This window comes from Pelodiscus sinensis, chromosome 3, assembly GCF_052426305.1.
Source record: "Pelodiscus sinensis isolate ZL-2025 chromosome 3, ASM5242630v1, whole genome shotgun sequence".
Lineage (NCBI taxonomy): Eukaryota > Metazoa > Chordata > Testudines > Trionychidae > Pelodiscus > Pelodiscus sinensis.
Genome location: NC_143054.1, coordinates 88,459,046 through 88,472,152, shown reverse-complemented (window position 1 = coordinate 88,472,152; position 13,107 = coordinate 88,459,046). Strand labels below are relative to the sequence as shown.

General features: G+C 43.6%; 1 protein-coding gene across 5 annotated transcripts in view; it reads left to right on the top strand.

Moving 5' to 3' along the window:
• TBC1D32 (TBC1 domain family member 32) overlaps positions 1 to 13,107 on the top strand; it is a 210,858-nt gene that overhangs the window by 183,403 nt on the left and 14,348 nt on the right. The window lies entirely within an intron of this gene.

Here is a 13,107-nt window from a genome sequence, read left to right as displayed (position 1 = left end):
TGCAGTGTTGGGAAAGAGGTGGCTAAACGCAGAGGAGCAGGTGATATGGAGCGCAGCCTCAGCTGGGAGCAGAACCCTACATCCTCTTAGGGAGGCTGACTTCCCCTTGTCTGGCAATTTCTGTGGTTTGGGACCACTCAGATCCTGAGGGTGCTGGACAAGGGAGGTTCGACCTGTATTATTTTGCCAAACAACTCAGTTTCCAGTATTGATTTTATTTTAGTCTGATTCATTTGTCTCGCTCTCTTCTCTCTCTTTTTCATGAGGAACAAAGGGCCTTCACCACTTCTATCATTGCTGATCTGCTGGTGCATTCTTACCTTCTTCTCAAGTCATTTTGATAGCTTTCAGTTATGCTTCATGTTATCCTTGGTTTAACTCAATGCTTAGCAACTCTGGGGGTTTCAGTCCTGCTTATGTTATTCAGATCTTTCTTCTATCTGTGTCTTAGCCATCTCCATTTTTCTTTTATGTAATTTCTGTTTCGCCATTTTCCAGAGTTCTTTATTCACAACCTTTTTTCTAGACGTTTCCTATTGAGAATTTATCTAAGGCAGCTGTTTATGACAATTTAAATAATTTAAAAATAATATCATTATAAGTTTCCAAGTTTCAGTGCCACATATTAAGACTAACTTTACAATGCTGTTATGTATTCAAAGATACAGGACAAGATTTCTGTTTCTTCAGATTGACTTTAGAGTTACAAACACATGTTCTTTCCTCTTCTGGTTTTAATGTCTTTCTCTGTTTCACCCATTGTACTTACAGTGGTGCTAAGATATATGAAATAGCAGGCCTCTTCTTTGTCAGTCTCAGAAATTTCTGTTGGTGTTTCTTGTTATGTATTGATTCTCATAGTTTTAGTTTTCTTGGTGTTGATTTTTCAACCATTCTAACTGTGCAGGTATCTGGCAATGACACATTCGAGCTTTCATTTCTCTGTTGGCATGGGATGGCAAGTTGATGTAATCTGCAAAGCCAAGGTCCTACTAACTTCTGTGTGACAGTCCATTGACTGACTCTTTGGCCTTTCTCATTACCCAAAACACTACCAGTAAAAAGATCATAGGTGACATAAGACATTCTTGTCTGATGCTTGTAATCTTAAATGATTTAATTGGTCCATTGCTATATATTACTTAGCACCTAATATTTTCACATCTTTGAATGATGTTCACATATTTCTGAGGGAAATTTCTAAAATAGCACAGCAACATCCATATAATAATTTTATCTTTTTATGGCTTTTTGGAAATCTATAAAATCATTATGAAATGGTAAATGTCATTTGTTCAGTCATTCTATGATGACACATAGGATTACTATTTGATTGATACATGATTTCCCTTGTTTGAGCAATACCTATTTTCTCTTTGAGTGATTGCTCATGTGCATGTCCATTCTCTGTAGTGATAGAGATGTAGCCGTGTTAGTCTGGTGTAGCTGAAACAAAATACAGGACTATGTAGCACTTTAAAAAGACTAACAAGATGGTTTATTAGATGATAGCTTTCGTGGGCCAGACCCACTTCCTCAGATCAAATAGTGGAAGAAAATAGTCACAACCATATATACCAAAGGATACAATTTAAAAAAATGAACACACATGAAAAGGACAAATCACATTACAGAACAGAAGGGGGATGTGGGGAGGGAGGGGGCAAGGAAGTTGAATGCCAGTGAGTTAATGATATTAGAGGTGGGGAAGGGGAAATGTCTAATCACAGACATTTCCCCTTCCCCACCTCTAATATCATTAACTCACTGGCATTCACCTTCCTTCCCCCCTCGCCCCCCCCCCCCCACATCCCCCTTCTGTTCTGTAATGTGATTTGTCCTTTTCATGTGTGTTCATTTTTTTAAATTGTATCCTTTGGTATATATGGTTGTGACTATTTTCTTCCACTATTTGATCTGAGGAAGTGGGTCTGGCCCACGAAAGCTCATCATCTAATAAACCATCTTGTTAGTCTTTAAAGTGCTACATAGTCCTGTATTTTGTTTCATTCTCTGTAGGTGTGCACATGTCGTCGGAAAGGTTTTCCCTTAGCAGTACCCATTGGGCTCGCACGGGAACCCCCTGGAGTGGCACCACTATATCGGCTCATATATACCCCTGCTGGCCCTTCAACCCCTCAGTTGCTTCTTACCACCCTTGATGATTGTTGGAATGTGATTTGTTCTTGCACTTAGCAATTCTAATTGTTCTTCTATTAGCTTTTACTGTGAGTAGTTCTTATAGTGTGTACATTTTTCTCCTTATCTGGTGTAGATAGTTGTATTTTGGCTAGGGGCTCACTTCCCATCTCCGGTGCCTAATGCTAGGCATGCACGAGCTTCAAGCTCTATGTGAAGTGTCACTATGGGCTGGCTCAGCTACACAACCTGTCCTCGCACCCAGGGGACAGTCCCTCCCAGCGACCTCCACTCCTTGAATTTGTGGCTCCAGGAGGAAGTGGTCTGCACAGGAGTCCTGTTCTCCTGGCCTCTGCCGTCCCTCCGGCTGGTGATGGAAGCATCCAACACAGAATGGGGAGCTCATGTCAGAGACATAAGAACACAAGTTTTGTGGTCCAAGGAGGAACTCTCCCTACACATAAAAGTCTAGGAGCTGCAGACAGTCTGCCTCACGTGTCAGGCGTTTCTCCCCTGTTTCAGGGGCAGTCCTATCCTTATCCTCTCACAATATGACAGCAGTCTTCTACATAAACAGGCAGGGTGGTGCTTGTTCCCCTCTCCTGTGTCTAGAAGCCCTTCAGCTCTGGTATCTGTGTATCCAAGAGGGCATTCACCCACTAGCCTCCTACCTTTCTGGGACCTAGAACATCCTGGCGGACCAGCTGAGCAGGTCCTTTGCAGGTCATGAGCAGTCACTCAGAATGGATGTTTCCCTACAAATCTTCTGCAGGTGGGGGTTTCCCCACCTGGACCTGTTTGTGACCCTCCAGATCAGAAAGTGTCCCAGGTTCTGCTCTTTCATGGGACTCAGCTGCAGATCTCTGGGGAATGCCACACTCACCCTGTGGCCCAGTGGCCTGCATTACACATTCTTCCTATTTCCTCTGGTTCAGAGAGGGCACGGGAGTTTGAGGCCTTCCTCATCCTCGTGCCGGTGTGGCTGAGATAGCAGTGGTTCACGTCACTCCTCACCCTCTCCCTCGAGAGGCTCATAGCCCTCCTTTGTTGCCAGATGTGACAATGCAGGATTTCGGCAGGCTCTGCCATTCAAACCTGCATTCCTTGCACCTTATGGCTTGTAAGCTCCATGGTTGACAGCTCTGGAGCATCAGTGCTCAGAATGGGTGTGGGAGATTTTGCTAGGGAGTAGGAAGCCTTCCTCTAGAACCACATATTTGGCCAAATGGAAGCGATTCTCTATCTGGGCTACTGAACGGGGATTTTCTCCCATGGGTCCTGTTGGTCCTGGATTACCTCCTCAAACTCAGGATCCAGGAGCTGTCCTCTTCTACCCAGGTCTATTGAGTGACTATCTCTGCTTTTCACTTGGGCTCATGGAGTAAGATGCTTTTTGCTGACCCTATGGACCACCAGTTTTTGAAGTAACTGAACAGGCTTTACCTGCATGTTTCGTTACCCGTCTCTCTGTGAGACCTCAGCTTGTTCTCAATCAAGTTTACTGCCCCATCTTTGAACTTATGGCAACATGCTCACTACTTCACTTGTCGTGGAACATGTCATTGCTGGTGGCTATCATGTTGGCCAAACGGATGTCAGAGCTCAGTATGCTAACCTCAGATCCCCCCTTACATGGTCTTGTTCAAGGTTAAGGTGAGGCTCCCTCCACACACAGCTTTTCTGCCCAAGGTAGTGTTTCAGTTTCATGCTTCCCAAGACATTTTCTTTCCAGTGTTTTACCTCAAGCCTTATGCCTCTGATAAAGAACAGGCTTTACACATGCTGGATGGGAGGGCCTTAGGCTTTTATTTAAATAGAACAAACCCTTTTCATAAATCCCTGCGGATATTTGTGGCAAATGCTGAGGGGCTGAAGAGCTAGTCAATCTCCACTCAAAGGATTTCTTTGTGGATCACTTCCTGTATCAGATGATTTGGCCAGGTTCCAGCCCCTCCTTGATGGCCCAGGCCCAGGCCTCCTCCAGAGCCTTCACAGCTCAGGTGCCTATCTTGGACATCTGCAGGGGCAGACACCTGGTCCTCGGTCCACACCTTTGCCAACCATTATGCACTGGCTCACCAGGCTGGGGGGATGCCGCTCTTGTTACGGAGTTCTCCATTCATTCCATGGAAGATTACGACTCCAACCCCACCTCCTGAGTTTCTGCTTTGAAGTCACCTACATGGAATGGACATGAGCAATTGCTCAAAGAAGAAAAAAATGCTTATTTGTCCCTTATTCTTTGAGATGTGTTGTTCACGTCCATTCCAAATCCCACTCATCTTCCCTTCATCGGAGTAGTCCGGTAAGAAGGAACTGAAGGGGTGGAGGGCTAGCAGGGGTATATATGAGGCAATATAGCAGCCCCAGTCATGGGGGCTCCCTTGCTGGCCCAACGGGTACTGCTAAGGGAAGAAGTTTCCGATGACGCATGCATGCAGTGCGCGCACACTTACATGGAATGGACGTGAGCAACACATCTCAAAGAACAACAGTTACAAAAGGTAAGTAACCATTTTTCTGTTGTAACTGTGAATCTACCACTTTCTTTATACCTTTCAGAATCTTAGTTGGAATAGACAGCAATTGAATGCTCCTCCAGTGTTTATCTTGACTGAAGTTTCCTTTCCTTGGCAACCTCATTATATGATATTTTTGTTCCACTTGTCATTCACTTGGACTATAGTTGGATTTCTTCATCAAGCAGGGCAAGAAAGTATAGTATTGTCCAGAAAAATTACTGATACATATAGATCTTTTCAATCTCCTATTGTAATCAGTAGAAATATTCCTATTGGACTCTAACTCCCAGGCTTTGTCTACATTGTATACTTTTTATGGAAGAGGCAATGCAAATGAAGTGCTCATTAGCATTTTCTCACACTTCATTTGCATAATCTTTTCCAATGCCTTTTGTGCAAGAGGTTTTTGCGCAAAAACAAGCGGTGTAGATGTGTTCTAATTTAAATTATTAAAACATCAATTTTGATTTATTTAATAGATTTATAGACTTGATAAAACAAAGTTGCACACTGCTTGCAACAATTAACTTTCTTCCTAGTTCTCAGATAATATTGACTGGTTCAAGACCACTTTCACTATGTCTGGGAGAACACTTATAGAAACAGGAACAAGACAAACATGTCATCTTGGCTGAGGGTTTGTTTTTTAACAGAAGTTCTAGAGAAGCTGCACACTATGGCTTATGACAGTGGTCTCCAACCTTTTTACACCCAAGATCACTTTTTAAGTCTCAGAACAGGCGAAGATCTACCGCCCCGCCCCTTCCTTGAAGCCCCGCCCTCTCTATTCTCCTGTCCATCACTTGCTATCCCCAGCCCTTATACATGCTGTTAAACAGTTGATTTTTAAATTATGCAATATATAAAATTAAAATCACATGTTTATAGTTATGAAATAAATGGTCTGTTTTTAATTCATGCTATTTAAATGTCAAATGAAGCATTTACATTTATACATTTTGTTCTCTGCCATTTTGTAAATCTAAAATCAAGTATTGATAATTATATATTTTTCTTCCAATAACAAAGTCTCAGTGTGACACCTGTGACTGAACAGTATCTGCCAGTGTCTTGAAGTCTGGGTGGTAGTCTGAGATTGCTAGTCGTATACAGTCAATCAGATGGGCATCTGTGATCCTGTGCTCAACCTGGGAAGCTTGCTCCAGCACAGCTGGAGCTAGACGCAGCCTCCCTGGGCTGAGCGCAGGGCATCCGGGTTGGAGGGAAGAGAAGTAGCTGCCCAGCCAGCTGGCCATGGCGCTCAGCTGGAGTGCACCAAGCTCCACCTGGGCAGGCACAGAGGAGAAACCGCCAATCAGCTGGAGTGTGGGGCAGCTTCTTTCAGCTGAAAGCCACAGTCAGCTGGCTGGGGTGTTTCAGCCCTCCAGACCTCCCAGCTCCCACCATTCCTCGCAGCTACTCACTTGTGTTGTTGATCAGTGAGTAGCTGCTCCTCAAATGAGGAAATCTAATGTAAATGTACTGTGCAGGTGTGCAGTTCAGAGAGGGCTCAAGAGCTACTCTTAGAGCCCCTGAGATCTACCGGTAGATCACGATCTACTGGTTGGTGACCACAGGCCTATGAGATGGATCCAAATCCCTTATCCAACCTCCATGGTCTGTATATATTATTAATGCTTCACTTTAGGAGGTAAAAGTGCCAGCTTCCTCTAAATAAGGGTTTGAACCCTTATTTAAGAAGCTGTTACCAGTGTAGAAAAAACGAAGCCTGGAAAAAAATAGTGATCGGTCAGGATATTAACTTTAAGTATTTGGTCATTGATTTTCTCCTGGAGATAGACAAAGATCAGATTTCCATATTGACACTGCAATATTCCAGATGGTGGTGAGCTTTAAAGATTAGCATAATTAGAGAACTACTGCTATTAGAAATGTAAAAAGAACAAAACTTGTATATCATGGTGATGGAGAAACAAGCAGCATATTTTGATTTAGAAACACATGTGGAGAGCGTTTACTGTTTAGAATTGTGAAAATATGGATCAAAATAATTCAAAACGTTCTTTTGTCTGCTTCCTAATCAACATAACTAGTACATTAGTAAGACACCAGGGAAACTAAGCATCAGCAGGTGAACTCAACAGCTCCATGTAGGCAATAAGCTTCAGTGGACTCTCTGACATAGAAGAAGAACTGTACTCCACTCCAATAAAAACAAGGCTTTTGAAAAGCAAAATAAAATACTTAATTAAAATACTTCAAATAAATTTTGTGTATGACGGTAAAATAATCAGATTAATTCCCATGCAAACAGCAAGCTGTCAAAGGATCTGACAAAAGGATTTGCTAGAGAGGGAAGAGGGTGAAGTTGGATGACAGGATGATAGAAGAGAAACAGGAGTGGCTGAAAGATTGTTTAAAACTATTTATAAAATAAATACTAATTCATCAGTTTCTGATGTAGCTTAGTTGAAGGTGCAGTGCTTTTTTCTGCAGCATAATCAAGTCTCCTTTTTGTTCTCACCACTGCTTCGGAGATGGAGTATCTCATGATGGATCTACCCTTTCTATAGCTCCCCAACACACTCACATAGTTGAGTGTGGGCACATTGATGGGCCAGGATTCACCTACTCCTTGCTCCAGCTTGCAAAGTAAAGATACTATGTGGAGGTCATCTCCCCTTTTGTATTGCTACCTGTATGGCAGTACAAGAGCCATCTATTACATGAAGTAAGGGAGTGTTTTGCATCTGTTTTACCATGCCACTTATGCCTCAATTTGGCATTAAGCACATTTGTAGCAATATTACATGCATTCTTTGGGTTTTTTTGTCTGTATTTCATACTTTTTTTTGTTTAGCACATTGATAAATTCTGAGCAGAGGGATTATAGTGGCCAATTAGAGAACACAGATATACACATTCACTATTTGATTACTGAGAAACTTAGGTCCTGGTTTGATTGTAACACTTGTTTAAAAGCACTGTGAAGTGAATAATTCTCTCTGGTAAATACTACTGTACACTAGAAGTTGCTTCTGTTTTGGTTTTCACTTCCATAATCATTGTTTTTACGTGATTCACAAATTCTGTTAGTAAAGGCTATTATGGGAGAGGGAGAGAGAGTAATTTTTAAATTTTTGGACCACAAGTGATTTATTTTTAAAAGTACTAAAATATTTAGAAACAAGAAATTATAGGCCAGCTCTTACTAATCATTTAAAAAAATAACTGAGGCATGTGGTTCTCACTGTTTTAATTAAAAGAGTTTGTAGTAGTTCAGAACAGCTATGTAGCAAATTCAGGATTCACTAGTGTGGCATCCTGACAGGTCTCCTCTGTCAGTGATGATAAACATTTGGCTGTGTGTATTTTCATACGCACCCTCAGGATATCATGTCAGCTCTGTGTAGATAGCTAGCATAATAAATTTCAGGAGAGCTCCCAAAGATCACAGACTCAAATAAGATATGAAGGTACCTGCGTCAGGTATATTGTTGAACGAAATACATTAATAGTCCTCGGTAGTCAGACATCTCTGAGCCCCTATCTGTACCCCTGACAATAGACTCGGCTCAGTCAATAGTTTGGGTTAACTATTGCCTCTTAGGCAGGACAGATAGATAAGTCAAAGTACCACAACATTTGTAGACGGAGATAAACAATCTATGATACACACATTACATATCATCTTACTAATTAATGACATTTTTGGTACCTCCCCTTGTACTTTCCTCCAAAACATTCCTATTCACCACCCATTGTTATGCTTTCACTCCTGTTGTTTCAGACAGAATATCACTATTCAAACTATTTTATCATGTGCTCAGTTGGAGTATCCTGGTACTGTCCTAGAGGAATATATTTATGTATTTCATATCATTTTTCGCAGTGTGAGCAGTTTTAGTGCGGCGTTTATGTCTTGGCAAACATCTGCTTTTGACAAGTTCTGTCTGTTACTCATGATATAACTCTTACTTACTTTGGTTCAGGAGTCAGGCCTTTCACCAGGCCTTTGCTTTAGACTCTTTTTTCTCCAACAGGATTCTTTATACACCTTAGGAATAGCATGATGGAGACCAACCAAAATAATCACAATTATTCACTATGGCTATTATTATTTTTAAAAAAGAAATGAAATATAAAACAGCACAAATGACAGAATGTAACTGATAAACTTGTTATTTGCATTACATTCTCTTCCATGTGATGTTCTGTGGAGAATTTTGAGCAGAAATTTCACCTCTAAAAATGAGGCTGATTTAGGTAGGGTTCTTTTCTTGTGGTATGTTGAGACCAATTTCTTATTTCCAAAATTATCCTGAAACCAGAAGTAAGACATCCTTAATTATTAAGAAGGATTATAAACAGGCCAAAATAATTTTTGTGAGAAGGTAGATCCTCTTGGTTATTAATAATATCAAGAGAGGTTGTGATTGGATAAAATAAGCAATTTTAACTAACTGGTAAGACATCAAAGAAAGTATTTGAATTAGTTATTTAGTAGAAGCCATTTAAGGAGCTGTCTGAGACTGATTAATTATTAATATTTAAGAATTTTGAATCTGGGAAAGCTTTTAAATAAGTTACAAGAATTTTTCCACATCAGTAACATTATTGCAAGAGTTTTTAAATCTACATCTTTGTGAGTGTCTTAGTTAACTTTCTCCCACCGATCCATTTTATTAATAGTTGGCCAACAGCATTATGGGTATTAAACCTAATTAACCTATTGAAAGCCCATAAAATTGCTAAATTTGAATTAATAAAATAGTAAACTAGATTGTACATTTCTTTAGCAGGCTACTTAAGAAATATCAAGTATATTGTTCAAATATGGTATTATCCTTTCTCGGTCTAAAATAGTCACTTAATATATTGTAAGTATTTGAGAAGTACTTTCATTTAAAATCTTTCTCAGTAATATAAAAGTATCATGCAAGATCTTTTGTCCTTGTTATAATGTAGGTAACAACACACTAGTTCTATTTTTCATCCAAATAATAGTCACACTACAGGCAGTCCCCGGGTTACGTACAAGATAGGGACTGTAGGTTTGTTCTTAAGTTGAATTTGTATGTAAGTCAGAACTGGCGTCCAGATTCAGCCGCTGCTGAAACTGACCAGCAGCTGACTACAGGAAGCCCGAGGCAGAGTTGCTCTGCCCTGGGCTTCCTGGAATCAGCTGCTGATCAGTTTCAACAGCGGCTGAATTTGGACGCCTAGGAGATAGCAGCTGGGGCACTGCCAGGTAGGTCCCCGCAGCGCCGCACCTCAGCGCTGCGGGGACCAACCCGGCAGCACCCCAACTGCTCTGCCCAAGGCATCCCCAAGTCAGCCGCTACTGAAACTGATCAGCGGCTGATTCCAGGAAGCCCGAGGCAGAGTTGCTCTGCCTCGGGCTTCCTGTAGTCAGCCGCTGGTCAGTTTCAGCAGCGGCTAACTTGGGGACACCTGGGGCAGAGCAGCTGGGGTGCTGCCGGGTTGGTCCAGTAGCGTCGAGGAGTGGCGCTGCGGGACCAACCCGGCAGCGCCCCAGCTACTCTACCCCAGGCGTCATCGGCAAGAAAAGCCTGGTCTGCTGGGGGGGAGGGGCGCACTAGCTGCGCCCCCCCCTCCCCCCAGCAGACCAGGGAGACACGGGTGGCGGGACCGCCCGCATCCTCCGTGGCTTTGCTCCGCATCTCCCTAGTCTGCTGCGGGGGGGCTCCCCCCAGCAGACCAGGGAGATGCAGAGCAAAGCCACGGAGCACGCGGGCAGTGGGACAGCCCAGACGTGCCACGACTGTCCCACTGCCGGTGTCCTACAAGGCTTTGCTCCCCATCTCCCTGGTCTCCCGTCTCCCTGTCTCCTTGCTCCCAGGCAGTCCCCGAGTTACGCGGATCCGACTTATGTCAGATCCACAGTTACGAACGGGGCTTTTCTCGCCCCGGAGGATGCGAGCAGCGGGACGCCCAGATGCGCCGCGGTCCCGCCGCCCGTGTCCTCTGGGGTGAGAAAAGCTGCTCCGCGTCTCCCTGGTCTGCTGGGGGGGGGAGCTCCCCCCCCACCAGCAGACCAGGGAGACGGGGAGCAAAGCCTCGGAGGACACCGGCAGCGGGACAGCCGTGGCGCGTCTGGGCTGTCCTGCTGCCCGCGTGCTCCGCGGAGCAGCTTTTCTCTCCCTGGAGGATGCGGGTGGCGGGACCGCGGCACATCTGGGCGTCCCGTCGCTCGCGTCCTCCGGGGCGAGAAACGCCCCGTTCGTAACTGCGGATCCGACATAAGTCAGATCCGCGTAACTCGGGGACTGCCTGTACCATTATATTACAGACCACCTAACCAGGAAGAAGAAGTAGATGAGGCTTTTTTTAAACTACTAACAAAATCATCCAAAGCACAGTGATGGGGGACTTCAACTATCCAGACATCTGTTGGGAAAATATCAGAGAAGCACAAATTATCCAACAAGTTCTTGGAATCTGTTGGAGACATTTTTTTTCTTTCAGAAGGTTGAGAAAGCTACTGGAGTGGGGGCTGTTCTAGATTTGATATTAACAAATAGCAAGGAACTAGCTACAGGCCGTGGTGGAGGATCTTCCTTTTCCGGGATCCAAGCACTTCGCCAACACCACTGATGCATGCCTTCTCTCACTTAAAGATTCCCAGGCTACACTGAAGAGGCTTGGCATTCACGTCTCTGCAACAAAAAAAAACAGAGAAGATTTTTTACTCAAAGATACAGACCTATGCCTTTTACTCAGGCACAGAGGCACTTTGATAATAGAAGAAGGCAATGCCAACCACATGGAGACAAACCCCTGACCAGCCTTCTAACTCATAACCATCAACTTCGAGACATTCATTTTAAAGGTCAGGTGGAGAGTGTCTGGTAACGTCTCTGTTTAAGGCAACCTCCGTTCTACCAACTATTCTGTCAACATCTAGCACCTTTCCATCATTAACAACCAACAGATGGATACTGGACAATATGAAGAGCAAATACTGTATTCCCTTTTCTTCTACCCCTCATTTCGACCTTTCCAGTCCCTCTTCAGGGATCCATCTCACCAGAGTATCCTCCTTCAGAAAATTGACGAACTCCTCCATCTGGGGGCTATAGAACCCATCCTGCAATGCTACAGGAGGAAAGGGTTGTACTCCCACTACTTCCTCACATCGAAACAGTCGGAGGGATGGAAACTAATTCTCAATCTTAGGAAGCTCAACAGATACATACAATCATATCAGTTCAAGATGGTCACCCTGGCCACTATAATTCCCACTATAACAAAGAGGATTGATTGTTGACTCTCAGCCTCCAGGATGCATATTTTCATGTATTCATTCACCCAGCGCATTGTAAATACCTCAGAATTGCAGTTGGCAGTGCACATTTCCAATACACAGTGCTCCCATTCAGACGCTCCACAGCTCTGAGGGTCTTCTCAAAGGTGCTGGCAGTTGAACATCTCTGCAGACAGGGTATCTTGATAGTTCCTTCCCTCTACAACTGCCTGATAAGAGCAAGCACAAGTCAAGAGGTACACAATGCAGTCTCGCTGAGCAGTGCTCTATTTCAAGCCATTGGCTTACAGATAAATCTGTCCAAGTGCAAACTCCAGACAGCTCAAAGAATGGCGTTTCTCTCACTGTGGTCAGAACAAAAAAAATTAAACCCATCCACTGTACCACTGTCTGACATTCTAGAACTAAAGGAGTCAGCCTCTCTTTTATCTCTCTAAAGGACCACCTGGCATCCATCATAGCCCTTCATTGGCCCATCAACAACAATTCTCTTTTCATTCACCCAGTGTCCAAGTGCTTCCTCAGAGGCATACAGAACACTTATCTGCTTGTCAGGTCTCCTGACCAAGGCTGGGATCTCAATTTAGTGCTTTGGGCTCTCACTTGAAAGCCATTTGAGCCCATGGCAACATGCTGCATGCTCCACCCTCTCTGTGAAGGTGGCATTACTAGTGGCCATGACATTGGCCAGGAGGGTGAGTGAAATCGGTGCTCTCATGGCAGACTGTCCTTTCACAGTATTTCATAAAAACAAAGTTGTTCTCCATACTCATCCAAAGTCCTCCCAAAGGTCCCTACTGCGTTTCACTGTAATGAACCCATAAATTTATCTGTCTTCTTTCCAATGCCTCATACCGATAATAAAGAAGCTGCATGGCATATGCTCGATGTCTGCAGGGCAATTGCTGTTTATTTGGACAAAACTAAACAGATTTGCAAGTCAAACAGGTTATTTGTCTCTACCATAGAGAGATCATTGGGGATGCCAATCTGTACCCAGAGGCTATCCAGCTGGATAGAGGACTGTACCAGACTAGCCTACTCTATGAGACTAGCACACTATATCAGACTAGCACACTCTATGAAGGCCATGGTAGCTTCTACAGCCCACCTGCATAGCATTCCTCTCATGGACTTCTGTAGATCTGCAACATGGTCCTCCACTTGCACATTTGCTAGACATTATGCTCTTGGTAC